The sequence below is a fragment of the Dermacentor albipictus genome, chromosome 4 (genome assembly GCF_038994185.2).
Source record: "Dermacentor albipictus isolate Rhodes 1998 colony chromosome 4, USDA_Dalb.pri_finalv2, whole genome shotgun sequence".
Lineage (NCBI taxonomy): Eukaryota > Metazoa > Arthropoda > Arachnida > Ixodida > Ixodidae > Dermacentor > Dermacentor albipictus.
Window position 1 is genome coordinate 153557973 of NC_091824.1, and position 27455 is coordinate 153585427.

The 27455-nt window shown below is 44.6% G+C and overlaps 1 protein-coding gene across 4 annotated transcripts in view; it reads right to left on the reverse strand.

Moving 5' to 3' along the window:
* Positions 1–27048, reverse strand: part of LOC135903794 (uncharacterized) — a 468489-nt gene extending 441441 nt beyond the window's left edge. For 2 of the 4 annotated variants that reach the window (XM_065434206.1, XM_065434211.1), the window contains exon 1: positions 26512–27045. The gene's annotated coding sequence lies outside the window, so the exon portion shown is untranslated. Of the gene's footprint in view, positions 1–26511 lie in introns of all 4 variants that reach the window. The other 2 variants (XM_070537736.1, XM_065434201.2) reach the window with 2 other exon arrangements.
* Between the last annotated feature and the right edge of the window lie 407 nt (positions 27049–27455).

Genomic DNA, 27455 nt, shown 5'->3' on the forward strand with positions numbered 1-27455 from the left:
ATATCTATTTAGCCATGTTTTTCTGTAATATTTTTTAGCTTTGTCATGCGAATAAAGTACGATGCTATTAGCTATCAAGTATCAAATTCCCCTCATTCACGCGTTGGCACATCGCCGTATGGCGTTGTGTCCTGACTGTAGACAGTTTGCTCTAAATCATTGCTCTTTCACGTTTCCTAGGTGACATGGGCCTGGACTCACGCCTGTGATACCAGTTGTGTAATGTGTCCTTCACCTCATTCCTCCCATTATCATCCCCCATTGTGACCCTTTTTCTTCCCCTCTTACCCTTCCCTTACGTAGAGTAGCAGGCCAGATGCTCCATTATCCGGCCGACCTCTCTACATTTTCCAGACATTAAAATACTTCTTCTACTTGTTGTGTGTATTCGATGCAACTATAGTGTTCAAGAGCAGGACGCACACTCATACAGCACGTTTCAGCGCCAACGAAATTTGCGAACCAGATAACTATGGAAAAAAATTCTAAACGGTAGGCTTGGCGGGAGAAGTTGTCAACCGAAATAAAAAGGGTGATAAAAGTTCTAGAAAATGAATTCACTGAAAGACAGACGAATTTTCAGTAGAAAAGAAAATCCGAAAACAGCACGCCTGCTTTTGTGAAAACAAAAACTGCAAACGCTTATCTCTCTTTAAATTTCACAAGGAGCTCAAATTATTCCAGACGGAAGCTTCTATAAGATTAAATCAATGGTCATTTTAATGTCGATGTAACTCAGACATTTTCATATTGTGCAGGATATGCCACGATATAGAGATATAATTTAATAACTGTATTTTGCACAACCAACAATATATTCAAGTACTCTTTCTTTCTTGACGCGCAATAGTAGGCTAAAAGCAGCAATAATACGGTGACAGCGCAGTCGTAATTGACTTTTTCTTCCTATCTATAAGCATCTAATTAAATTTCTTTTATTGAACCACTTTTCATCAATATTTGGTACTATTAAATTATCTGCAGTAAATAAAGTTCTAAGTGTGCAAACTATATATTCTTCTATTGTATCTCTTGTTTTCACCTACTGTGTTACTGTATTCTTAAGGGATCGTAGTTATCGTATACTGTATTTATTTTATACCGTGGTTATGTAGCTATATACTGTTATTATTGTATTGCTTACTGTGATTATTGTATGTTCTCTCTAAGTAGTGTGAATAATTTGTAGTGCGTATGTGTGTACCCTAAGGTTCAAATCATGATGTCCAGCGGCATTGAGTTCCTTGCTGTTTTCTGCATGAGCCCCCGTTCTTTAAAACACTTTTGCCACGGATGCACGACTTTGTTATATTGCACTGCTAAAATCACCTTTTGTCATAGCAGTAGCTATTAATGAAAAAAGTCGCAGTTTCCCCCGAAAGGCGAACCATCGATTGCGATAGCAAATTAGTACACAGCTATACGCAGTAAGGATGGTAGCTTTATCGGCCGGGTAAATTTGGAAACGTTCGCTTACTGACTTATTTAACAAGCATGGTGTCAGCGCTCGCAAGCAAACATGAACACATCCCGATGAGCGTGGACACTCGCTGCGAAACGCTGGACGCTGGCGTGAGCAAGCGCGGCAGCAGCAGCGAGCGGAGTGACATTCGCGCGGTCTATCGCTTCAACGCAAGAGCCGCGAGAACACGGAGCACAGAAAGGCATGAGTCGTCTGCACATCCGTTTCAATATACGGCTCGCGCGACCGCGCGCAGCCGCGCAAGATACACACTTGTTGCGGAGTCGAAACCGCTCCCCCCCCCTCCTCTTTCTGCGTTGCCTCCCCACGTTCCTTCATAGATGGAGCGCGAGATTGAGGCGCTATGGTCAGTTCCCCTTGCACCCGGTCACGAAATACGCAGTTGCTACCGGAGCACAACGCCGCCTCCCCCCCACTCCCTCGCTCCCTCTCTCCCAACTCCCCATGGCCTATGGCCAGATTGAGACGCGATCGCCGGCTTCCCTAGCGTGCTTTCACTCGAACATACAGCATACGACGCGCGGCGACAGTGCGATCGCCTTTGGACTTTGGAAGGAGGAGCCTTGCGCCAATTCTCACTCTCTTGCATCCGTAATCATGTGAATGACAATTAAAACTTGGAGTCTGATATTTCGGAAGGCAGACATTTCAGAAGAATTCTTCCAAGTGAAACTGTGCAGAAACACGACTGCCTCTAACTTTTGAACGCAAACCTACACACTTATTCCGTGAATATCAAGTTAATAATTCAATTTTAGTTAATTGTGTGGCTGACAGCAATAATTATCATCTCACTTTGTGTCTCCTTGACCACGTAACTTATTTGCACAGGTGGTCTTCGTGTGCCCCCCAGTGCCTAATTTTGCGAAAACCATAAAACTTAATTTTGAACACCCGGTATATCACTACATATAATCATCAAACCGGCCTACCTAAACACTGCGTTTCTTGTTGACGTTGACCTGCAAAGTAGTAGCCGTAAACTCATTTCTGTTGTGCGTAATCAAACAATAAATGATAACATGATACCTGCACATATATGTTCCCTCTTAAGTATCTGTAACGCATGCACATACCCTTAATGAAAATGCGAATGATATTCAGCAGCTTCATTGAAATTTATCATTTTGTTTCATCTCCATTCTCGGGCCACTGCATATATCTAATCCTGGTCAATTTCGCACAATGGCCACTTCTACTTTGACGTGAGAGGTAGGGAAGCCGTAAATGTACTAGCACATATACAGTGCTACACAAGGGATATTTTAAACATGTGCCGTTCTTCTATATGGATATATACCTCTCACAACTCATCGCTAAGACGTTGTCGCGACATCGGTGAGTCGATGTCTGGCAGTGTGGAACCTTGCAACTGGAGTTTACATTTCGGCATAGCTTGTGAACGCTGTGCTGCAATGCGCAGTTTATCTACATATAATTTGCATGAGATTAAACTTGAGTCCTGTTTGGTGCATAACCATTGAATGAGGTTACACGTTGCATAAAATAAAGCACTTGTACGCATTGTATTTATATGTGTACAATTTATATGCCACTTCCCTATAGCTTAGCTTCGCATAGACTCAGGCTGTGCTTAGTCAGGCCTCACACAGGCTGCGCCAGATCTTTTGCTGTGATGTTTAGCGCAAGATCACGACCCGTCAGCGTAAAAGCAATATAGTAATGAGAGGACTTACGTCGACTACCTCACTCAATATATGAGTCTTAATTACCTATTAGCACCAAGGTTATCTTCGCATGCGAGAACTCAGTGACTTACCTCGATATCTCCTCTGCTCTTCACATCATAACTAAATCTCAATGACAAAATAATTCATCTGCACTTCCTCATGTATACAGTGGACGCGACTCCTAAAGGGTACACGTAGTGCGTGCAAGAGACAAATGGTTCGCGCCGCGTGCATCATTTAGTTTATTTTCATCAAACCGCAGGCAAGTCTTTAAAAGAAAATTTAGATATATTTTACTTTTCGAAAAGCCGCACTATATATATAGCTGACGCAGGAAAGTGGTGTGCATATCAAAGGAGAAAATGAAAACCACTCATAGTGCAGCTTGAGCAGTGAAGTCAGGAAAGAATAAGCAATGTGCATGAGAAGAGGAACCAACCTACACCGTGGCAGATAGAAACGTAGATGGTGAAGTAAATGTTCTGCTGAGCATTCAATAATTCAAGTGCGCCATGCGCCCCTATCTTCCGAGTCGCTAAACGATGTCACCGTAGTCAGTGTGAGCACCACCAGGAATCAAGGCTGGTGAATAAGTGAAGGGTGCAGAATTTTAAGTAACACCCATGCATAAGTAAGCGATTCGCGTCTGTCGCTGGGCACATTGCCGAATGTAGTCGCGCATTGAGCGCAAGGCAAGAAAGAATAACCTGTCAACAATTTCTGTATTGGTCGTCAAAAACAAGCCAACCTTTATATGATTGTGGCTGCACAGCAGAAGAAAGTGATAAAAAAAAATGCGCAGTGAGGTTAACGAGACAGGTTTGCTACTCTTTGCAGGAAAAAGAACTGTAACTAACCGTTGTTTCGATATTTCTTGAATGCAGAAAATATTATTCGTGCTCTTCGCTTTCGTATAGGAAAAGCGTTGCTGTTCGCGTTGAAAGCGTTGAAAGGACACCTTTCACAAGGGTTGAGTATTGGGCGAGTTGGTATTGCATTCTAAATATGGTACAGCGCAACACGGAAAGGAAAAGCAACCCCAGCCGGCTTGCTTCTTCCTTTCCATGCTGCGCTGTACCAGTTTTATAACGACGCCTTCACATGTGAGCCGACCGCAGGTCCCGGCTTTTATCGAGGCATAGCGTTTACACTGCACATGAACCATAAAACGTGAGCAAAACTTCGTGCGCGAGCTAAAATTAAGCCAGAAGTTCAATGAACTTGCGGTAGTGCTTCCTATCTACACCTAACTACGGAAAGGAACAACTCCCAGCATACTGGCTATCTAGTTGGTGCTATTACATATACCAATGTCAATCAATATACATTCAACGCGTTATGACAGACGCTTACGAAGGCGATGACTCTAAGCGAATCCTAGTGAGTCGAGGTCACAAAATGCCTGCCTACGTTGATGAGGGAAAGGACCTCACAGCTACTTATGCGTTAATTCAGTGAATGCAGTACCACTGTCATGTAATCGTTTTATTACAACCATCACAGTACACTACAGTGTAGTAGAGAACACCACCTAATCCACCATGCCCACCGAACACCGGGTCAACTGCCGGCCCTTCACATGCCACGCGCCCTTTGTACGATACATCACCACAAGGCTACTGCTTCACCGCTTCCTTACTGTCCCCTTTTAAGTTGCTAATCCAAAGACGTAGAGAGAGAGAGAAAGAAGGGAAGACGGAAAGGCAGGGAGGTTAACCAGACTGAGTCCAGTTTGCTACCCTACACGTGGGGAGGGGATTGGGGAATGAAAGAGGAAGAGAGAGAACTTAAGTGTAGGATGTCTATAGCCGGGCACTCAAGTCTGTTGCCCTCAGGTATATTTCTGCATCACCAAAGGCTCAGATTTGATATGGATAATACTATCGTATCAAAACATCCTTCACAGCCATAGCGGTTACAGCGAGAGCCTCCGTTAACCGCTTGCATTTGTAGCCATGTGTCCACATCTGAGCTTCCTTTGTTCTCTGTTTCTCTCCTCCAACCGTAAACACTGTGGACTTCGAACGCAATGATACTTATGATAAAACAAAACAAAAACATGAAGTTTAGAGGAAGATGGAGGCGTGATGCGAATAATAGCAGTCAAACAAGGCATGTCGCTGGATCCAAGGTTTCAACAAGGGGACTTTCCTCGTCTATAATGACATTCTTTGTTCGAACCCTGTTACTCAAAATCGAATATACGCTAACTTTCCTGCAAATCCAGTGCGGTTCACGCTGGCTGGATAGTTCCGCGGAACAAAGATAGTGCTCTGAGGTCCATTCGGGCTGAGGTCCGAAGAGATGTATTCGTCGCCGGTGCGATGATTCAATATAGCATTCCGAGTACTGCAAAAAGCCTACGTTGCCAGCCTCAAGTCAGCTTTCGCTATTTTAGGCCATCATCTTCACCTTCAGCTCTTCGTTTGCTTTTTTTTTTTGGAAGGGGGGGGGGGGGGCACTAAGATTACGTGAGGGCAATTGTATATTCGCAGAGCGCGTTCTATCAGAGAAAACAAAAATAAGGAACACGCGTGAACCCACCGGGAATTTTATTTTCCAGACCTCTGAAGAGTGATTTGAACGACCTTTATCCCTCTGCAATGCACAGCGGATTTGTTCTGATATTTAGTTTTCACTACGTTTACTGTTAAGGATAAGCGCAAGAAGCCACCAGCAAGAAATACCAAGATTTAGAAGGGACCGTCGCAGCACTTTTCTTTGAGCATGTTGTGGCACCTCGCCTCTCACAGGTGTCCCAACGGTAAACTTCTGGGAATGCTGTCGATAAGTGTATTTGCTCAACATATTCGCGAACGGGGTAGTTGATCGGGGTAAGAACGGGGTAGTTGATAATCCACGATAAAAGCGACTACAGTGCAGAAACAGACGATGGATGAATAACAAGGACAGACCCAAGCATTGATTTCCAACAAAAACTTTCTTTTCAGTTTCTCAGTCAGCTTTTTGCGCCCGAAGGTGCTCGGTGTCTTTTGCTTTCAGTTACTTTCTGTCGTACCATAACCACTTCCACTCGCGTACGAGCGCTCGCGCTCGTACGCGAACGCACTAACTCTCGCGAAATTCTATTTAGGTGTCCTAGTCAAAACTGAGAGCTCGCGCCCTGGGCTTTGTCGCTTCCCATAGACCACTTGATTCTTGGGGACGTAAAACCGCGCAAATATGGCACCATTCGTCGTACGACACGCAGCCCACGGGCTGCGTGTCGTATTACGCATTCGCTCGTATCGTGAGCCTGGACTTGTTTTATTTTTCGCTTTAGTTGTCACGTGGAATAACTTCAGTATGATATTAAAAACAGTGCAATATCCCAAAAAAAGGTCAGTTGGATAAATCCAGTCATAGACGTGCGCGCAGCGTTCGTGCACACTACTTCGCTATTAGCTTTACTCGTGGATTGCTTCAGGAGGCGGATTTTTTCCGCAACCCTCTGCAGAAGTCAGAGCACTGGCGCAGATCCAGAACACGGTGTACGTGGGAACAGTGCGCGAAATAGGCTGCTCAGCAAATTAGGTACCGCTACGCACAGTGCGGTTTAGTTTTCGTTACCTGGACTAGTGGCTAATAGCTTTCTCCCGATTGCGTGCAGCAAGGCCGTAAAAAAACTGCGGGACGCGGTAGCGTGTGTCGTGGCATTTTCGGCCTACTTCTGGACCGGTGACCGGCAGGCAATTCATTAACTACACGCAATAACCCTACAGGTCTTGAAGCTATATATATACGCATTGCATGACGACAGAACATTTATCCAGGAACCACGTGCGACAAAGCAAAGCGTCGTATGTCAAGGGTCAGCCCTGTGTACAGAGTGGCTGTCCAGGAAAGGAGCTAAAAAGGAGCGAATTGGTAGGAATTCTCACCACTGAAACACAGGTGTGCAAATACAAACACAAGAACGAACGAAAAGTATAGTCAACATTTCGTGGACTAAAGCCATTCATGTACGAGCTCGTTGGGATAAAGTGATAATTGGGTGTAGCATTAGTGAAGGCTGCCAGTGAGTAACAAAGCACTCCTACGAAGAACAGTTTCCGTAAATTCGGCACGAGATTTTTCATAGAATACATCATAAAAACGGCTTTTACCGGCCTCTCTGTACCGACGTGGGAGCGGCCCGCATCAGTCCCAAATTGATCCCTCAGGACCTAAATAAAGTTCTTCCTACCATACCATACCGCCTTGCACATCAAGTTCACTCCTTTTCCTTTTAAGAGAGGTAAGAGTTTCAACATACGAAGACAAAGATTTTTCTGAACGAATGGGCTTTCCCAGCACGTAATCCACCTTGCTTATAGCACGAGGACCCTGAAAGAGGGGGAAGGGAAGGCAAGGGAAAGCCCCTTGAGACTTGTTTGCTCGGCCGAATTGCGGTTGATGCGTTCACGCGGACGCAATGTATGTCGCGAGATGAAGACAAAGTCGCCCTTGTCGCCTCTAAGCCCAAGTTAAGTACGGAGAGTTCACCGAAGTCGTTTGCAAGAACACTCTAGGCTGTCTCGTTCCGGCTTTTTTCTTCTCCTCTCGCGCCGTCTCGATCATTTTGCTCCAGCGACTTTGCCGAATAGGTCCGTGTAATCTCAACTTCGCGGATCTCCAGTTCCATTCCGCTCAGCATCGTTTCCCTTCCGGGAAAATGGTAGAGCTTTGTGGAGCTCCCTGAGCAGCAAATCTCGCCTTGTAGCCAACACCGAAGGCTTCGTTCTAGTTGACTAGCACAGACATTCTAAGACTTTCGCCCTAATGACACTCATACATACCGGTAGGTATTTTATTTGTTCCCTCAAATATTGCTAAACAACTCAGCGTACGCAAATAAATGATACAAAAATGATAATGATATTATTCGATTAATTAAGAAAGACATTTGTAAGACTTGTGCACTGCGAAGCTATTTGCAGCCTCTAATCCTGGCATAATTCCTTGCCACGCCGTATTTTTCTACGCACGCTCCCCTCACAAAACAACTGCGATTCATGACTTTCGTTAAGCATACATCTTTGGCAAGCACATGTACATTTACTCCCGTAACACTCACTGTGTTGACAGGCAGGCGAGTAACAAAAAAATGAAATATCGGAAATAACACAATTTCGTCTGAAATCCGAAGCTCTTGCAGTGATAACTAGCGTCGGTATACAAATGCAGTAGGACTCGCACTAAACATTCGAGGTCGCGTACAGCAGTCTTAGAGGCACATACTACTGGAATTAAACCGTAAGTTAGAATGACATGCCGTTCGCTACGCTGACAGTGCTAAGAGAACTACAACAGCTTGCCACGGAAGGAAGGAAAGAGAAAAGAAGAAGGCAAGGAGGTTAAACAGAATAACGTCCGGTTGGCTACCCTACACCGGGGGAATGGGAAAGGGGAAAGCAAAGATCACAGGGAGAGAGAGGAGGGAAGGAAAGAAGGAAATTGCGGCAAGTTCGCTGACGCGTGCGGTTTTACAGAAATTGCCTTAATAGTCACAGGTGGTCGCACAAACCCGTCGTCCTTAAGAAACACAAAAGTGCCTTCACCGCTTTATGGGCCGACGGGCGATGGGGGCGGTGTTCCAGGAGCACCTGCACAGAAAGCGGCCGATTGTCCAGTTTTTGGAAAGCTTTGGCAAGTTCTTGTGTCTCTAGGGCATATCTTGGACAGTGGCACAGCAGGTGGTCGATGTTTTCTTCGGTGCCACAGACCTCGCATGCTGCACTGTCAGTCACTCTAATTAATGTAAAGTATGCCTTTGTGAAGGCCACGCCTAACCAAAGGCGACAGAGAAGCGTGGCTTCACGTCGAGGAAGTCCGGGTGGAGGTCGGAGCTGCATGGAGGGGTTTACTATTCTGAAGAATTAAACTACCTGCAAATAATGATTTCATTTTGCACTGTCTGCTCGAACGTCAGAAGCATAAAAACACCAATTTATACGTGATCTCACGGGCAACCTGTGTTTGGAAGCGAGAAATTTTGTTATAAAGCAACAGCAAGAAGAAATAAATCTTCTGCCCGCCTCCTTATTTCATGTGATTGGGAACCACGCGTACAGTCACTATATAGAGCGATAGATTCCTCCAACAATTGTCCTGCGAAAATATATAGGCTTCACTCAGCACAATGCTAAAATTTATGCGCGATGTTATTCGCCAGCATGTGGCTGTAGTTAACATGTCGTCAAAGCGCAAAAGACGAGTAGAGAAGATAGCACACAACACAGACTCTTGAGGAGGGGTGATAAAGAACACGCTAAGTAGACTAAACAAAGCAAAGCTAGCTGAAAATAATAATGACTACCTGTTTTCATTTTTTTCACAGAGCAAGTGCCTGTAAAGGCCAGTTTAACCAGAAACAAAGCTGCTAGGAAGGAACAGCTGCCACATGGGTACATCTGTATGCGAGACAGGGTAAACACTCTGTGTCAGGCGTACGTCAATCTTCCGGGCGCGGTACAGAGAGTAGCCACCTATAATGATTTCTGCTACGGTGCACCACAGTAATTTGCAGCTAAGAGAAGGATAGAAAGAAAGCAAGAAAGAAAGAAAGAAAGAAAGAAAGAAAGAAAGAAAGAAAGAAAGAAAGAAAGAAAGAAAGAAAGAAAGAAAGAAAGAAAGAAAGAAAGAAAGAAAGAAAGAAAGAAAGAAGGAAAGAAAGAAAGAAAGGAAGAAAGGAAGAAAGAAAGAAAGAGGGAGAAACAACGGACTGTAATAGATGGAAGTCAGTGATGGACACAGTGTCCTAAACCAGGTGCCAACGGGCAGAGTGTTTCACAGATGCACGGTTGCCAAATCTGTTCGGGCTTGTAGGGAGATTCTGCCCATAAAGGCCGGAAACCGGAAAGATGCACTGCCAAGCTTGATTCACAGAATTTGAGCTTTGTAAGAGGCGAAACTGCAAAAAAAGTAGTTTAATGATATTTGAATTTAAAATGCCGCAATGCGGAGCAGCACAGAAAAACGCTGCTTAGAGCGGTGAAACTAAAGTGTGCAGTCGACAATATTGCCCATATTTTAGTACTTGAGGAAGCTTTATAAGAAAATGTAAGCAGATATTTGAAATCTCCTTATATAATTAATTTGAAGGCAGATTATAGGCTGTCGGTGGCTCTACCATTGCAAAACACTGAATTACAACACGTACGAATAAGCAAGTTGCAAGCGCTCTAGAGGGAAAGCTTGGAACTATCATTGACCTCTCCATCGATGGGCGGAAGATGGCGAATGAACTTTATTGCCTTCCCCATCCGGGCTGGCAGCCAAGCAGGGTTGCCAGCCGAGTGTGGTGAATACAGCTATGTCCTATTATATGTATACGATACATCTTCGATCCTTTAAAATCAGCAATAAAAACTCATGATAAGCTAAGTCGGGGTCACACACCTTGCACACTCGTCACAGAGGTGCCACAAGGACCACTTATTCAGACATCGGCCTACCCGCTTCGCTGAACTCCATCGCTAGCACAACAGCGTCAGTGTCAGCCGAGCTGCTAGAATTTTTCGCCGTAGGACAGCCTTGCTGGAGGCTTGGCCGCCTGGCTGGAAATTCCGTCAGGACCGATGCCTTTAGTGATGGCTCTGTCGTAACCTGCAATACCCTGTTGATGATGCCAAAAGACGTTCAGAAGCGTGATGGCCAAGTATTGCACCACCGTTGTGTTTCTCTACGAAGAATTTGAGCAGTGCTTTGCGTTTCTTCCACATAGTGCTCGCTGTATTGGTATCCACGTGTTCAATTGCGCTACCGCTGTAACCTCGCAGGATCGCGTTGCTCGTGTTAATCATGGCAGTTTTTTGTCTCCAACGAACCCATCTTAGAGGAAGTAGATTCGCTTGAGCTCCTGTATCGACTTTGACATTTTCCATTTTACCTTCAAGCCGCACACGTTCAGCCCAATCCCGACAAGCCCCAGCTTGCGTCTTGACATCCAGTATTTCAAGCTCCTCGACGACGGCTGGCTGCTCGTTCTCTTCCTAGGAAACTTCTCGCACTTGCCGACAGAAGATCGCGGAATGATTTTTCGCGCCACAGCTCCAACTTGTCTTTCCCAATGCTGGGCATGCGCTGCTGCGGTGTGCTAGCTTGCAACTCAAACGACGTGCTGACGCTCTTGCCTAGAGGCGAACGCTGGCGTCTCTTGTCAATCCCGTACGATGCACTGAAGTTCGCACCCCGAGACGCACTTTGACGTCCCTTGTCCATACTCGCGTCTGTCTTGCGCGTTTTAACGAGCCGTGCAACTTCATATAGCGTCCCTTGCTCCACTTTGGCCACAGTTTTCTGCGTCTCCTGGAACATTTCATCCTGTTTTTTGGCCACCTCTACCGCTCGAAACATGCGAACCACTTGCGCCAACAACAGATCTTACTCCCGAAGCATTCGCTGAAACAATTTGTGGTCGGCAATGCCATAGACAATCTGGTCCCGCAGGAGTGAGTCCTTTAGCTTGGAGAACTGGCTCGATTGGATCTTTAGCTGCAGGTCTCGCAAGAACTGCTCGAACGGTTCACCTTCCTCCTGAACGCGCATGCGGAAAGCGTAGCGTTCATAGGTTTCGTCCTTTTTAGGCATACAGTAATCTTGTAAATTTTTGACGATTGCGTCATGCGCAGCTTACGACGTGTCTTCAAATATGTTATACACAGCCTGAGCCTCCTCACGAGCAACACGGAGAAGCAGGGCTATCTTCTCAGCCTCTGTGGGTCCATCGGCACTTTCTGTCGCCTTGAGGAACAACTCGAATCGTTGGTTAAAGCACCTCCAGTTCTCCGCGACGTTGTCCGATAGCACGAGCTCAGCGGACGGCTTCAAGAACTCCATTCCGCGGGCTTGTTTTGGTGCCCGACTGCCGAAAAAGAATAACTTCTGACACCATGCATTGATGCACTGAAGATGGCGAATGACCTTTATTGACTTTTTTCCGGCTCTCCCTTTTCACCTTGTATCCAGTGGTGAAAATAAAAATCATGATGATGATGATGATTTGCAAATCCGGCCTCGCAGCCAACCAGGATTGCCAGCCGAGAGTGGTTGATGCAGCTATGTCCAACTATATTCTCACCATACAACACCCAAAAACAAAGCCCACAGAAGAATAAATCTCAGCAGCACGGAATCGAAACAAAGACAATGATGACAGTGTACCCTTTCTTGGGGCCCCACAAAAGAAATGTAGCAGACGTAAAAAATGCTGACAGCAACAGAAGCTACTCTCGGTGCAAAATTAGCGCTGAAAAGTGCATCGAGAACTAGTGTGGGCAATGAAAATTCCAGGACCATTCCATTGACAACGCAGAATGCCACAGGAAAGCTCCTGCTTCATGCATGAGAAACTTTTCTAGACATGTGGCATCAGAACTAAGAAGAGCAATAAAAAAAGCGATTTCGTGAAATGGAGCACTCTATATGCTCGGAAAGTTGGAATCGCTGCACGAAAACGTGGCGTAGCCCTCCGCATGAAACCACAAGGAAAAGCGAGAACGAAGAAAAGGAGAACTACAAAATGCAATATCACGATAACGGCAGCTCTCGGATTGCGGAGCGGTTGTGGTACGACGATGCAGCGGCAAACTGCACGAAGTATAGCTGACGACAGGTAATTAGAATTGAGGGCTGGATTTGCTGGACGGCACCCGGCACTCAGCCCAGCCGCCGTGCTCGGGCCCGGACGCACACACGGAGACACACGTACGGCTGCGCGCCTCAGTGACTGCGCAGGCAAATCGAGTTTCGCGAGCGTTCCGCGGCAGTCAGCACTGGCGATGGGCAGCGTATTGCGTTTCTTGCTGTAATACAGAACAGCGCAAAAAAAATCAAATTGTTCAGAATTTGAATTGTTGATGTTTCTTCTACTTTATCTCTTTTTTTTTTTTTACGCGCAAGACATCACGAGGAAGCGACTGTTTCTCTAGCCATAGGATGTTAACATGTAAATTCAATGCGTTGCGTTTGGTGCTATAAAGAAAAAAGTTTTATTTTTTAATAGATATCAAGCTTTCTTGCACAGCGAGAGTGACCAACATGGTACAGAGTAATCTGTCAAAAGAGTATTTTTCTACACAATGCCCTTATTTACATCAGTTCAACACGAATATCATCTACGTGCTCAGACAAAACCGATTCCTGGAATGAAGCCTTTGTGCTTTAGAAAGGCGTAATTAGATAAAAAAAAATACGTTCTGCTTTTTACTTACAAGGAAAAGATCGACAACGGCTCCACATGCTTCAATTTAAACGAAGATCCCGAATATTGACAGGAAGAAAAGGGGTTAACCAAGGGGCCCGATCTTAATTAATCATATCTTAAGAAGCCAACAAACAAAGACACCAAGGACAACAGAGAGGAAATTACTTGTATGTACTCCTAACTCCTGAGGCGGAAAGGTTGCCCCACATCCGCCACCAAGGTTTGTGAGTGGTGGCGCTGATTAACATGGCCATGGTTAGTTTGAAACATAGATGCCCCAGGAAGTGGATGGGAAGACGGCGCCGTGGTAGCTCGATTGGTAGAGCATCGCACGCGCAAAATTGCGAAAACGTGGGATTGTTCCCCCCTCTGCGGCAAGTGGATTTTTCATCCACTTTCAATTCCATGAATTTAAAATTTCTTTATTTCAATTAGTAAGTTTAAGTAATTTCCCCTGTGTTGTCCTTGGTGTCTTTGTTGGCTTCTTATGATCTTAATATTGACAAGACACTTGGACAAGAGTATACCCTTAGCCATAACCATAACCAACACCAAGGCATGAACATACCCCCTTTACGCTGCAGACGCCTTATGGTGCGCCCATTGCCACTGCTACTCGAAGAAATTAAGTTACGTACCGCGTAGGAGAGTGGATAATTGAGCCAGGTCGTATAGATTCACGATTGTTTCGAAGCGCAGACACACGCAACGAAGAATAACGGGACACAATGGTCTGCGCTCGCTGTGTCCAGTTCTTATTCATTCTGTGCGCTTGTGCTTCCAAGCAACCCTGAATGTACACATCGTGTAAGTCCGTGTAATCGTGTACACATTCGAATGGCGACTTACCGGACGAAACGAAACATTAAAACGAGCTCAGCACCTTGCGAGATTGTCTTGTCGGCAGTGACTTGACTAATAGTCTGTGAACGATATATTGTATGCATTGCAAGGTGTCTCTCTCTTACCAGTGTTTCCGCATGCGTGAGTGTGCGTGCCTTTGGCTATTGTTGCTGCTTTAGTTATTTTGGTAGCAGTTGTTCTGGGTTGCGTCTCGTGTGTTCCAGTCACAAACTATTGCTATCCTTTATTTATTTTAATGCCAACGTTGTTCGCGACGGCATTGACTTTGAAAAAGGTTTTTTTTTCTCGCTCTCAAGTTTGTGCACTGATAAGCTGCATTTAAATGCTTCCAAAATAATGAATGAGCTAAGCGTAGCAAGAACAACACATGCAATTTCTATTAACTTTGGAAGATGCTCATTTGTCTTGAGTCCGCAGGAATAAAATCATAATGCGTACCACGAGCAACAGCAATATTTGCCTCGGGCCGTGGCGTAACCATCAATATGTGTCCAATGTTGGAAGACGTCGCATGCACTGCGGCCTTAGTTTTGCCTTTCTTTAGCAGGACCTGTGCACATTTTCTTTTTTTTATTTGTTTCCACAAGCAAGGAGGTACATGGTTTTGGCGGAAAAACAAGCGGAAAAAAGCTGCGGAGAAGCAGCTTGACTGGCCCCAGGTTCTGTTTAAAATGGCAGCAGCAGGGCAGGTGGGAAACGGTAAGAGAAAAAAAGACAAGAAAAAAAAGAAAAGAAAAGAAAGAAGAGCAAATACACTAAGGGTAAAAAATCACTAAGTACAACGGTACACAGTCATGATTGCAGGAACATATCACGCAGATTTATGGTTATAGTTTGAATTGGAATGTCTTAACAGAATTTATGACCTTGCTGAGCATGTTAAAGTTTCTGGCATTCTGTTGACCTAAGATCAATGCTAGCAAATATACTAAACTTACATCTTCAAAGCTAACTATTAAGTTAGATTATTTTTATGTTTAAGGTGCTTCATGGTAATACACATTACCCAAACCGTCTTAACAATGTGCAACTTTGTTGTTCCGCAAAGCTCTGTCAAGCTGCACAGTTTCCAGAGCAGTCGTTATTTATTATGTAATGCCCAAACACAGATCCACATCAAGGAAAATGAGGCCTTCATCACATTGATTTCTGGCCATAGAGAGTACAATTGTGCCAAAAACCAAAATGAAATGTTATGTGAGCTAAAACAGAAATAGTACAGCTTTCTTATCCACAACTTGAATTATCCGCAAAGTGTCTATATATATATATATATATATATATATATATATATATATATATATAATAAGTTTCCCGTACTACATTTACTTACAGCTTGCCTTACAGCTTTTACTTCGGTCCCCCTGCATCATCATGTATGAAGTGATGGTCGAAAATAAACTTACTTACGTACTTACTTACATTAAGGTACCAAACTCATCATATAATACCTTGGTAATTGCAGAGTTTATGATACGGCAATGTGACTTCACAAAAACCTTCGATGTATTTTCTACTTCTATGAACAATATTACTAAGCTAATTTCCCTCTGCTGTGCAGTAGGGTTTACACCCACCTACACACAATCCTTGTTGTTTCTCTTCCTTGTGTCTTTACCTTTTTATTGCATATTGTTTCCCCAAATGTAATTGCCCTCCGCCCATATTATGTTCTGTCCCAGTGTCTAAGGTCATATGGGCAGTGGGATCTTAAATTTGGGATGTATCTGTTTATCGCGTAATTAATTGATTGATTGATACAGGCTTTATTGATATGCCACAAAGGTTAGGACTGATTGATCTGTTGGTTCATTGAGTCATTGGTTGATTGGTTCATTGGTTCATCGATTAATTTAATAATTGATTCAGTGAGCGACCAAGCGAGTGAGTGAGAGAGCGAGCGGGCAAGCGATTTACCGACGGATCGACCGGCCAACCGTCCGACGAATGGATTGGTTCTAGAAGACAAATTACTGCTAGAAAAAAGACGTCTGCTGCGCTAGTTTTCGTCAGAACAGTGACATTTCTCTTCTCATTTGGCATTCATGTGCTATCACAACAAAAATTCTGCCACGCCGAAATCCTAAGCTCCAGACATACGACACACGATGGCACTAAACGACTAGCTTCTTTATTATACCACGTCTGCTGGGTTGGCGGCGCTCATTCTGGGCTTGCCTCCTTCGAAGATTCTAGGGGGCGCGAGTGAGCGGGGAAGGAGTGTCGCACGAACAGTTCAAATGCCCGGCTCGCAAATTGATTCTCAGGGGGGATCATTATGCGACCGAGCTGGGCATGCACCTTATGGCCGCAAACTTCCCTCTTGCTCTCTTTTTTTTTTCATTCATTCGTTCACAATTTGCGTATTATACGGCCGCTACTCAGCGAAGTCAGTGGCCTCAATTGCCCGCTATATGTGCCGCGTTTCATACTGGCCCCAATAAATGCGTTGGCGCAAGAACAGAAAGAAAAGCAATCAGGCAAGAAAATCAAAATCAGAAAAAATCAGAATCAAATGTGAAAGAATCTGAAAGAATCAGAAAAGAAAAGAACGTGTACCATACTATAAACTCTCGCTTAAGTACGTTGCCAAATTTTGTAAATGCTCCTAGGAGCGTAGCGGGGAGATGGCGCCCCTTTCCATTATTGTATAACAAACGGCATCGAAGGGGTAAAAACATGGCAATCAGGGCCAAATCACTCGTGTACGTGTAGCGCGCGTTGCTCTAGCTGCTCTGCGGTCCGCGCGCAATTTAATGATTGGAAAGAAGGAAAAACTTGTTTTCTTTGCAAAGGTCGCTATTTTCTTGCTTTCTTGCGTGTCCCTTTTGCGCTATGAGCTCTACATGACGAAAACAAGAAACAGCAGCAAAAACTTATTACGTGGTGTTTCCCTTAAAGTAACCGAAATGCACGGACGCAGGACTTTTTTTTCTTCTTGGATGCAGTCCGACTAATTTTGTGCGAAAGGGCAACGAGGACCAGAAGGAGGTGGTAATACTGGGATGAGCTGCGCGTTCTGATGTTTTTACTAAGCCGGCAGAGGCAATGTTCTGCCAATCCCATGGCACGCCTGTGATGAGACATCTTGTAAGCATGAGGCGCCAAACGAGACAGAACGCACACATAAAAAAAAAACAAGATGTAACACCGATCCCCGCCCTCGCCTCTCCTCATATAACTGACGAAAATTTTAAACCTTCAAGTTCGATTATTTTGAAATAAACGTGCCCACGTCTTAATATATTCAAACGTGTCCAGTCAGCTTTAAATGCCAATTTGGATTCTCTACTCGAAAAACAAGAAGCCCCTATCTCAATAGTCCAACGTCAAGCCGTTGGAAAACAAATCTGGGTGCCAAATAAAAAGGTTTAACGGAGTTTGATTTATTTGCAACCGACGTTTGCGTCGTACTGTAATCGAAACAATGAAAGACTAGACCACGAAGCGAGCGCCAGCGTAATATTTGTATACTAATAGCTTCTTTAAATGGTTGATACGCACTGGTTATCACGCAATAGCGAGAAATAAGTAAAACGCTAGCTCAAATCTGTTGATAGGCGATTTCAGTTCTGAAGGCTATTTAGCTTTTAAAATATTTTTTTTTCATCTCCAATACCCACTGCCGACTGATTAAAGCTAGCTAAAATGAAGGAAGCACAGAAAAATGACCGCACAGGCAAGAGGAAAATATTATGATAACCTATACACGCACGAGCCTAAGAATCCAGTGAGTCCGGCGCAACTGACAACACGCAACGCAGTTGTCGCGCCTGCAACGAACGCCACCAAAGGAACAAGATTTTTCCATTAGTGCGGGTTCTCGTGTCCTTCCGGCAGGTGAGTAAGCCTCTTTTTCTCAGAGGTGCTGCATGCTGCGGCAGCTTGTTACCTTCTTCCCTGAGATCAAAAGTAAAGTGTTGATCCGGCTCTCTGTTGGCGCATTATTGCACGCACTAGATGGTGCTTCCAAAGTAATGAAACAAAGAAAGAAAAATTAAACTAAAGAAAGAAAAAGAAATCAAGAGAAAGGAAAAGAAGCCAAGCAAGAACTGTTACGCCATTCTTTCATTACCTGCGTCAGTTTTATTACCAGGGTCATGTTCATCCGTGTACTACTTTCTGCAGGCATTAACGAAAGTGTTCGTGCGCACACCAAGTGGGGAAGAGGTCAGAAGGAGGGAGACGGAAACACTATTCTAAGAAATCTTAGAGTAGTCTTGTTCATATAAGAGTTTGTATATTTAAGGTCATGCCGCGCTTTGTATCTTAAGTGGTAACACTATTTTGTTCGCGCTGTTGCTCTGATAGATTTTTTTACTAAGTTGCGTTGTAGGCACTGTTATCTTCAATAATGCATATTCTATAGTTTTGACGATGAGGTATACGGAATGTTCTGAATATAGCGGAATGTGTAGTGTACGTTTTATAAATGTGTTACATGCACAACGGTATCAGAGTATTCTAGCACCCGATGGGAAAGGCACCTAATTTTCATGAGACAACGAGTAACCGGCGTCGCATTCTGGCGCCACTATCTTCTTCTTATGATATTAATAACAAAAGAAAACTGTTGAGATGCAAGAAAAGTCGGGCCGGTGAGACGTACAGCACTCAGCCTGCTGCTACCCACGTCAAATTTGAGATAAGCTAACAAGACAGAGGCTTACTGAACGATGTACACTCGAAGAGCTTAACCGCAATTGAGCAAGAGCCGCCTCTGCCTGTCGCGGCAGCTTAGTGGCTATGACGTTGCGCTGTTGAGCTCGAGGTCGTGGGTGTGATCTCGCCGCGGCGGTCGATCTGCAAAAATGCTCGTGTGGCTAAATTTAGGTGCACGTTAAAGAGCTCCATATGGTAAGATTATTCTGAACTACCGCACTAAGGCATGTGTCAGTCAGATCGTGCGTTGGCACGTAAAAGCCCAAATTATTTTTGATTAGCCGTCTTGGGCGTTAATGCTTCTAAAGAGCTTTCTTTCTTTTTTTTTTGAAAGAGACAAATCCCCTTGCCGAAACGTTGACTCCGGAGGCGTAACTTTTTAAATAAATTGTTTATCCGCTCCGTTATACGAGTAGCATGTGTCTATATATATATAGCGTGTTCGCGTGCGCGACAGGTAACCCTGGTATGCAGCAGTACGCATGCACACACGTGCAGACTGCACCACTTAAATAGGTTCACCTCATGCAAAAAGAGATAAAGAAAGAAAGGCGCATAAACATACAGTCACAGTCGAAAACTGTCACCGTGTACCGATGACAGCGTGAAATGGTGTACCAGGTGTAACAGCCACCTTCCTGTCACTTTGTCTATCTCTGCCTCTCGATTTTTCTTTTTTTTTTCAATTTCAAACTTGCTGGCAGTCTCATAGTAGAAACATGTGGAGTTACAGAGTATGTGTGCCCTGAATCGCCCAAACCACTCGTGTGCACTGTAGTATAAGCCACACCATACGTAAGAAAGGCTCGCAAGAAAACGCACATGCGAAGCGAGACCGCGAACGAAGGGATCGAAATGGCTATACGTCTACTGCAAGCTCTGAATTCTACCGGCCGTTCACGCATTTGACACCACTAGAGAGACAAGGTCATCGTGAACAGTAAAGAGCTTTCAATCTATCGTTCCAGGTCACTGCGCACGAAGTATAGGCATTACAGCGTACTTTGTCGACACGTGTCTCGAGCTTTCCTCTTATGTTCGTGCTGATTCCGTTTCCAAGTTCAGTTCTGAATTGTCAGATGCAATCATCTACGACGTCCATTGTTCCCTGGCTAGTGAGAAACAAAAAACAAGAAAAAGCAGGTAGAGTAATCATACGCACGTCTGATTTGCTATTATGCTCAGGAGAAGGGGATCAAGGTTTGAAAAGAGACAAAAGACAGAACAACACTATTATGGCGCGCGCCCGTGAAATTGCACGCTGAGTCGCAGAGCATTATCACAGAGCACTGGAAACTTAAGGAACTACAGCAACGCTCTGGTCCCCACTGTTATTTTTATTTATTTTTTTTTTTTGCTTAGGTTGCCACGTGGCATAGCTTCAGTATGCGATTACGCATAAGCACGCAGGCTCTTTCAAACAACATTTTCCGTCGGGCTACTTGGTACATAGCTAGGAGGAGGTTCAGGCGCAAGATATATTACGACGCTAGGACTAAGGAGAGACACGAACAAGCGCTGATTCGGAACTGATTCATTCTCTTAAATATAAACCCCAGACAGGCACATAGCGACACAAGGAATGACGTAAGCACAAGTTGATAACAAATTTTCATAGCCGATCACTGAGGAAATACAACCCTTTCGTGTCGAGCAGCAATGAACGCACCCTGATTCACCTTCCCTAATCACCAACAAGTGAGCATAAATTTCTTCATCAGAACGAAGGTCACTGCTGCAAACTAAGTCTGCTTCCGCGCCTTGAATGCAACCAAAGCTTTCAGAAAATAGATTTGTGTGCCTTGTTGAGGACCAGGGATCATATTAAGTCAATAAGCAAGATAAGCGAGAATTATCCCGTCGCGCTTGTTCAGCCACGTACACAACCCTCAACCCCTGTGCGTGCGCAGGCCTTTGCCATGTGCAGTGATGCATTCTTAGATGCAAGACACTACGGTGCTCACCGCTCCCTCGACACTCATGCCGTCCGCTTCAATCGTCCGAGTCATGACCAATACCACGAAGCAATGCAAGGTAAGTCGGAAAATAAATCAATCGACGTGTTTTAGGGTAACTACAGATAGTGGTCGCAGAAGCTTTCCATGTTAACAGCAACGCCAGATCACATAGCCCTAGCGAACGGAGTAATGATATTTTGCAGGAAACGCTAAGCGTTCACGATGCAACCCGCCTTGGTATCGAGGCAAGTGGTTCCACGTTCTGCATATATATATATATATATATATATATATATATATATATATATATATATATATATATATATATATATATATATATATATATATATATATATATATGAGAGAGAGAGAGAGGGAGAGAGTGTACAGCGCTCACAGGAAAAACACGACAGGGAACATTTAGCAGAACCCTACATATGTGCAACGTACACGAGAATACCATGTCATGTCCCCAGGAATCTGATCCCCAAAGGCGACACGGACTCCGATCTTAGTGTACGTGCCAAAATTACGTCGATGTCACGCGAACTGCAGCCGATGGCAGCGAAAATATGCGCATTACTTAGCCCTAAATTGACGCGTTGCTGCCCGTCAGCACTGTACAACTATGCCTACCGGATTCGTTCGAACGCTACCGTGGATCGCTGCCGTGATAAGCAAGCTCGCTTATTAGCATCAAGCAAGCCATGAAACGGGCGCACGCCCGTTGCTGTTCAGGATGGCGTATGATTTCGGTCCTAGCCCCAGCGGCTGGCACCAGCAGCTTTTGCAGGGAGTTGAAACAGTTGGAAATACTTGATATGAAAAGTCGGCACTCATTTCGCTAGGAGTCAATGATTCTGAAGTGCATATATGCTCGTGCTATTTTGTGCATAACTTGTGCAGATGCATTGGGCCAAAAAAAGGAAATTGGAAAAGACATTTTTTTCTGGATGCAATAAGAAGAATTGCAGATTGTTTCGCTAGCGAATTAATAGGTCACAAGAACCTCAGCCGTGGACGTCAAGCGAATGGGGACGTCAAGGCCAGAACGTCAAGAGAAAGAAAACCCGGAAGAACCTACTTTCTTATTATCAGCATTCGTTTATTTTTATATCAGTGTTTTTATAATTACTTCTCCCCTTCCCTTCGTTAATATTCTCGAGCTCTAGCCTCTTTATTCTACTGTGATCCGCGCATTGCACGTACATTTCGGCCTCGCTAATTTCATCCAAGTGCTCCGATTCTATTTTCATTTATGTCGTTCTCATATGATTTAATTTTCTTTTCTTTTGTATTTCACACAGCTCGACCTAGAATCAGCAGAAAATATTTCACCGCAGGGGGCCAGTCCAGTTCAACTGCTTAATGAGCGGCTCTTACCAGAACACACTAATTAAGGACCTCACTCATGGAGCAGTAGCCCAAATTAAGGTTAATGCTTCTTAAGGAAGCCATATCACGTAAAAAATAATAAGAAGCTTTGGCGTAGCGTGACACTGGTGCATGTAGACTGCAATACAAGGAGGCATATCAGAGAACAGCCTTGCTGGTGGCGGCCTTTTGGGATACTGTACTTCACTATAGCAGATTATAAGCGCCATTATTAATAGTGACATAAAAAGAGATGTCTCTACAGCCAGCATTTCGACAAGACCCTTACGAAAATAGTTGTATGAATTATGTCGCTTCTTTGTTGAGTTTTGCTGTTCTCAGTTGACTCTCTGTTGAGATCCAATTGAATACCATGTACATTATTTCTTTTCACGGGAGGACTGTCATCCTCAAGGCAGCATACAACGAAGATAAGTTCCTTTGTCAGAACTTTGGGACCAGCGACATGTCCTGTTTGACCACTGTGGATAATTGCTGTATAATCTGCAGCTTCTTGGGAACGCCTGTATTGTTCGGATTTATAAGCGCCATTGTGTTGCAAGACTATTTTTTTTTCGGACAAAATAAGACACAATATGACTTTTTAGTGAATATGACGAGACCTATTTTAGAAGCCTACACCTTGAATCACGCACGCCGTAATTGCGTTGTTTTGAGGCTCATTTTTTTACTAATGGCACGCGGAGTTTGGGACGCAAGAGCTTGTTGAGGTCGGTAAATTTACCGCGGAAAAAGACGTTTGTGGTAATTTGGCCGCAATACACTGAATAAATCAATCTACTGCAGCATATAGCATGTTCCAATAAGGTGAGCTGCACGCCTCTTTGCCACGATGTAGGTCTTTTTTTTGTTTTTGTTTTCTTTTGTCCGAGAGCTGCGACCAGTAACCTCTAGGTTAGCTTGTCCAATAACTACAGGCACGCAAGTCCCTGTAGCCATTAAATAAAGTATTAAGTACTGTAGCAACCGTTCAACCAAGCACAGAGAAACTTTGTCAGCCTCAATAATTACAGCAGAAACTAGAAACAAATACTCATTATCAAGCCTGCCAAGGGGATGGCTTTCGGCACTCCACCATACAGTATGAAACATTTTGGTGACGGTGAGCCGATGGAACTACCAGTTTCATGATGCTGGCATGCTGCCTTGATGCTTTCAAATCATCCTATCTAGCGTGGCTCGAGAGGTTGCTTCTCCAGTTCCGGCATAAAAGAGGCAATCGTTTTATATGCAAGCATAGTTTATGCAACTCGGTGGATTGTGATTGAGCTCTCTAGGTAAGCTTAGTAGTGCCGCTACTGCGTACTGATATCGCTTCGCTGATTCAGCTGCAGCGCACTGGCACACAGCGTGTGTCCCACTGCTCGCTACATCTCCTCTATTCGCCCTTTATGAATAATTGATTCGACGTCAAGACGTACTGAACGTCAAACCCCTCTGCGCAACCTTAGTGTTACGGTGCTGCATCGTATCTCATGTCTGAGACGTTGGTGAACATTCTACCCCTTTCTGCAAGACCCTAATTTAGTCGGTATGCTAGCTTCGATATGGCCATTTATTAAATTCGTCAGCCTGTGTGAACAAAGCGGAGTGGGATGAAGCTGTCTGATCAGAATTCTTCGACTATACTTAATGCATTCTTCGATTACGTATAAAAGCATAAGTCCCTTATGGAAGCACAACGCAAGCTGAACGAAATTTATGGACGATATGAACATTATTTATTTACATTCAATGCTTTTATTGCCAGCAGTTAGCTGGAATAATTTGCATCATTTGTATAAGCAAACAAATGTGTTCGGGCGTGGCATAATTTGTCGTGCCTCGTCTATCACCGGTGGCATACTAGCCAAGGCACAAGACTCGGAAGAGTGTAGCTCCTTAGCTGCACTTCAATTATTGAACATATATATTAATGTGCTTGCCCACTGTATGATCGCTCTACTCAATGAGGAGCTGAGAAAGCTCCAGTAACACATAAGAGCCAATCCGAATGAATTATCCCATATTTTAACCACTTGCCAAGCCGGTTGAACAACGGAGAACGTTGCGCAGTCAGTAGGTTACTGTACATAACAACAAATTATTCGCACATTTCTTTACTTGTCTATAGAAATGTTTTTATTGATCTATCGATAATATACGCCCTTAGCAACTAGGCACATTCCATAACAAGCTCCACTCACTGACATTATAATGTTTAAATATCACGTCTTTTAGGGAGATATTATTGAGTGAAATTTGTCCCAGCTCTGACGAAGACCTGCAGCGGAATAACATTTTTTTTTTAATTTCAATATCCTCCAATATTTCAGTTCTAACTGGCCTGATACCGCATAATTCCAGGAAACGTTCCGGATAAAAAAGAAAAGATGCAGTTTCGCCCGGAAGTCGAAGCATCGATTGTGAGAGCAAATTAGCAGACATCCATACGAAGTAAGGATAGTACAGTTATCGGCCGTATCAACTTCTAAACATTATCTTGCTAACTAAATCAATAAGCATGGTGTCCGCGCAGAGCGCACATGAAAACATCCCACTCGATGAATGTGGACACTCGCTGTCCAAAGGCTGGCGTGAGGAAACGCGGCAGCAGCAGCGAGCAAGCTGACATTCATGCTGTCTATGGCTTCAACGCAAAGTAAGCGCCGGGGACACAAAGCACGCATAAAGCCACGAACCGCCGACGCACCTAGATTCTGCCCCCAACACAGATCGCTCTCAAGGTACGGCCGCGCTAGTGCCCGCAGCCGCCAAATACGCAATTGCAACCAAAGAGAATGCCTACCCCCCCCCCGGCCCCAAGCCCCCACCCCCGCGTCTCACAACGTTGGGTGCCTCGCGCGCGGGAGAAACTGGGCTGCCGGTCTTCGGCTCCCTTCGCACGCTTTCACTCGCACATACATAGTAGGGGGCGCGGAGACTGTGTTGCATATAATCCAAGGTGTCCTTCTATTCACTGGCTTTGTTTTGTTGGCATAAATTTTTCTTGGCAGTAGCCTACTATTCGTTTGGCCTTCAACAATAATTCATTCACGTTTTCAAATCCAGAGTATAAAAGACTGTCTAGCATTATTTCAATGTCGTCAACAATGCTGACATCATCAGCCCTGCTATAGCCTGACAGATATGCGAGATTATTGGTGTTTTGATCGGGACTGAAACTTAAGTTGTCAGAAGTAGGTAAAAGCATTTTAAAGTCCAGGATTCCATTCTCGGTACTGATATTAGGTTCCACTATCTTGTAAACGAGAGCAAGGTCAAGAATGAAACTTCCTTGCCTTTGTACACGCGTTGGCTCCTTAACAAGCTCTGCTAAAGAAAAACTAAACATAAGATTCAGAAGCATTTCACAAGTACTGTGCTCCTTTCTACCATTTGTGAGGTTTCCTTAGTCAATCCCCATTAATTTCAAGTCTCTGGCTAAGATAAACTTGGTATGTTCATTAACGTTACGGCACAGAAAATTGTGCTGCTCAGCAAGGTGATGGGTTGGCGCATTCGGCTGTTGATATATGCCGCCTGTTAACACTGGCGTTCCATTGATATTGATACTGCACCACACGCTTTCACGATAGCATGTTATTTTACCCTTTCTTTTTTTTAATATAAGCCTCCTTTAATAGCAGTAGCATCACCCTTCCCGGCTATCACGGTCAAAACGAACGAGAGAATAGGAATCAGGAAACACTTCCGAATCGTGAATGTGAGAATGTAACCAGGTTTGAATGATGGCAGTCATATCATGGCTGTATCCCAGCACTAATTCTTCTAAGTTTTCGGTTTTATTGACAATGCTCCTAACATCCAAACTTAATAGTGGGAGTGGCGCTGAATTCTGCCACGAGCTGGAGTTACCGTTGTTTTCATCAAGCACGCACGTTTCGCACTTGCCGAGGGTCCTCTTATTTTCATTGTTGTTCTATGCGTACAGATCACCGTTTACCTTAAGTTCAAATATTAGCGTGAGCCTGATATAGCTGAATAGAAGCAAGGCTTGGCTATTTCCATAACCCTGACTTATACGCTCTGTAGAACTAACCGCAACTGATGTTGTGATGTCATTATTTTGGTGACTGTGTTTAATATCCCATCGACTTTGTCTTGACCGGACCCTAGATTATCTTCCACGTCACCACTAATATTTAGTAACACGACAATAACCCGAGAGAGCTCAGCACAATACTGGAACAAGCAGTGGGGACTCGGCGACACCGATAATCCAACACAGTTACTTGTAAAAGAGCTACTGCAAGATTGTTTCTCACCAACCTGTACAGTACATAACACGAAGTTCAGCATCGTGCGCCGAGCGGTGCCACTTAGTCCACTGAAGAGCGCGGCCGCACGATCCATCCTTTTAAGCGCTTCAGATGGCGTGATTCGTCTGGGTGGGGCGCCGAACGAGGGATCCAGCTTGAGCAGTCCTGCGCAGTTATCCACCTGTGGCAGTGGTTTCGAAAGCACGAGCATGAGTAGTCGACACAAGATTGTGCCGACAGAATGCTGCTGACGCCTGTGCACATGGACGAGATGCGTAGTCGGTCGGTGCCAGGAAACGGCCATGGGTGGATCCAATCACCCACAAACCGCGCTTACATGTATGCGACAAGTGGCGCATCGCATCGGATCACATCAACGTTCCAGCACATCGCATCCGTGTAAACTGGGCTAATGGGGTAGGAAAGCGCATCACATTATTGCGTCAAACAGGGGCGGATTGAGACGAGCAAGCCGACTTTCGGAGTACGCGCAAACGCGATCACACTGCATTAGGAATTATGGGAAGAGAATTTGCTGCGGACCTGCTGCCTTCGCCGATCTGCGGGACAGCAAGATCAGTGAGAAAATTATCGCCCCGAAGGCGATGCTGGAAGCGCAATCATCACACCAGATGCGCTACGTGCAGAAGCTGGCGCATCGCATTACCCGTAATGCGCTAGGAAATGCGATGCGCTGCTATCACATTCTATCGCATTCGTGTAAACGCGTCTACAGGATCACTTGTACAATACAGAACACGTAACTCAGCACTGTGCGCCGAGCGGTACCGCCGAGTCCTCTGCCATAATCGCACGTGCGATGCCAGAGTGTTTTCTGTTTGCTTCGCTCTCTCGAGTGCTTACCTTCAGGGTATAGCAGTGCTGCATGAGTTTCAGTACATCAATGATATTATCAGCCACACTAGTTATAGCCTGCAATTTACTTTCTGCAAA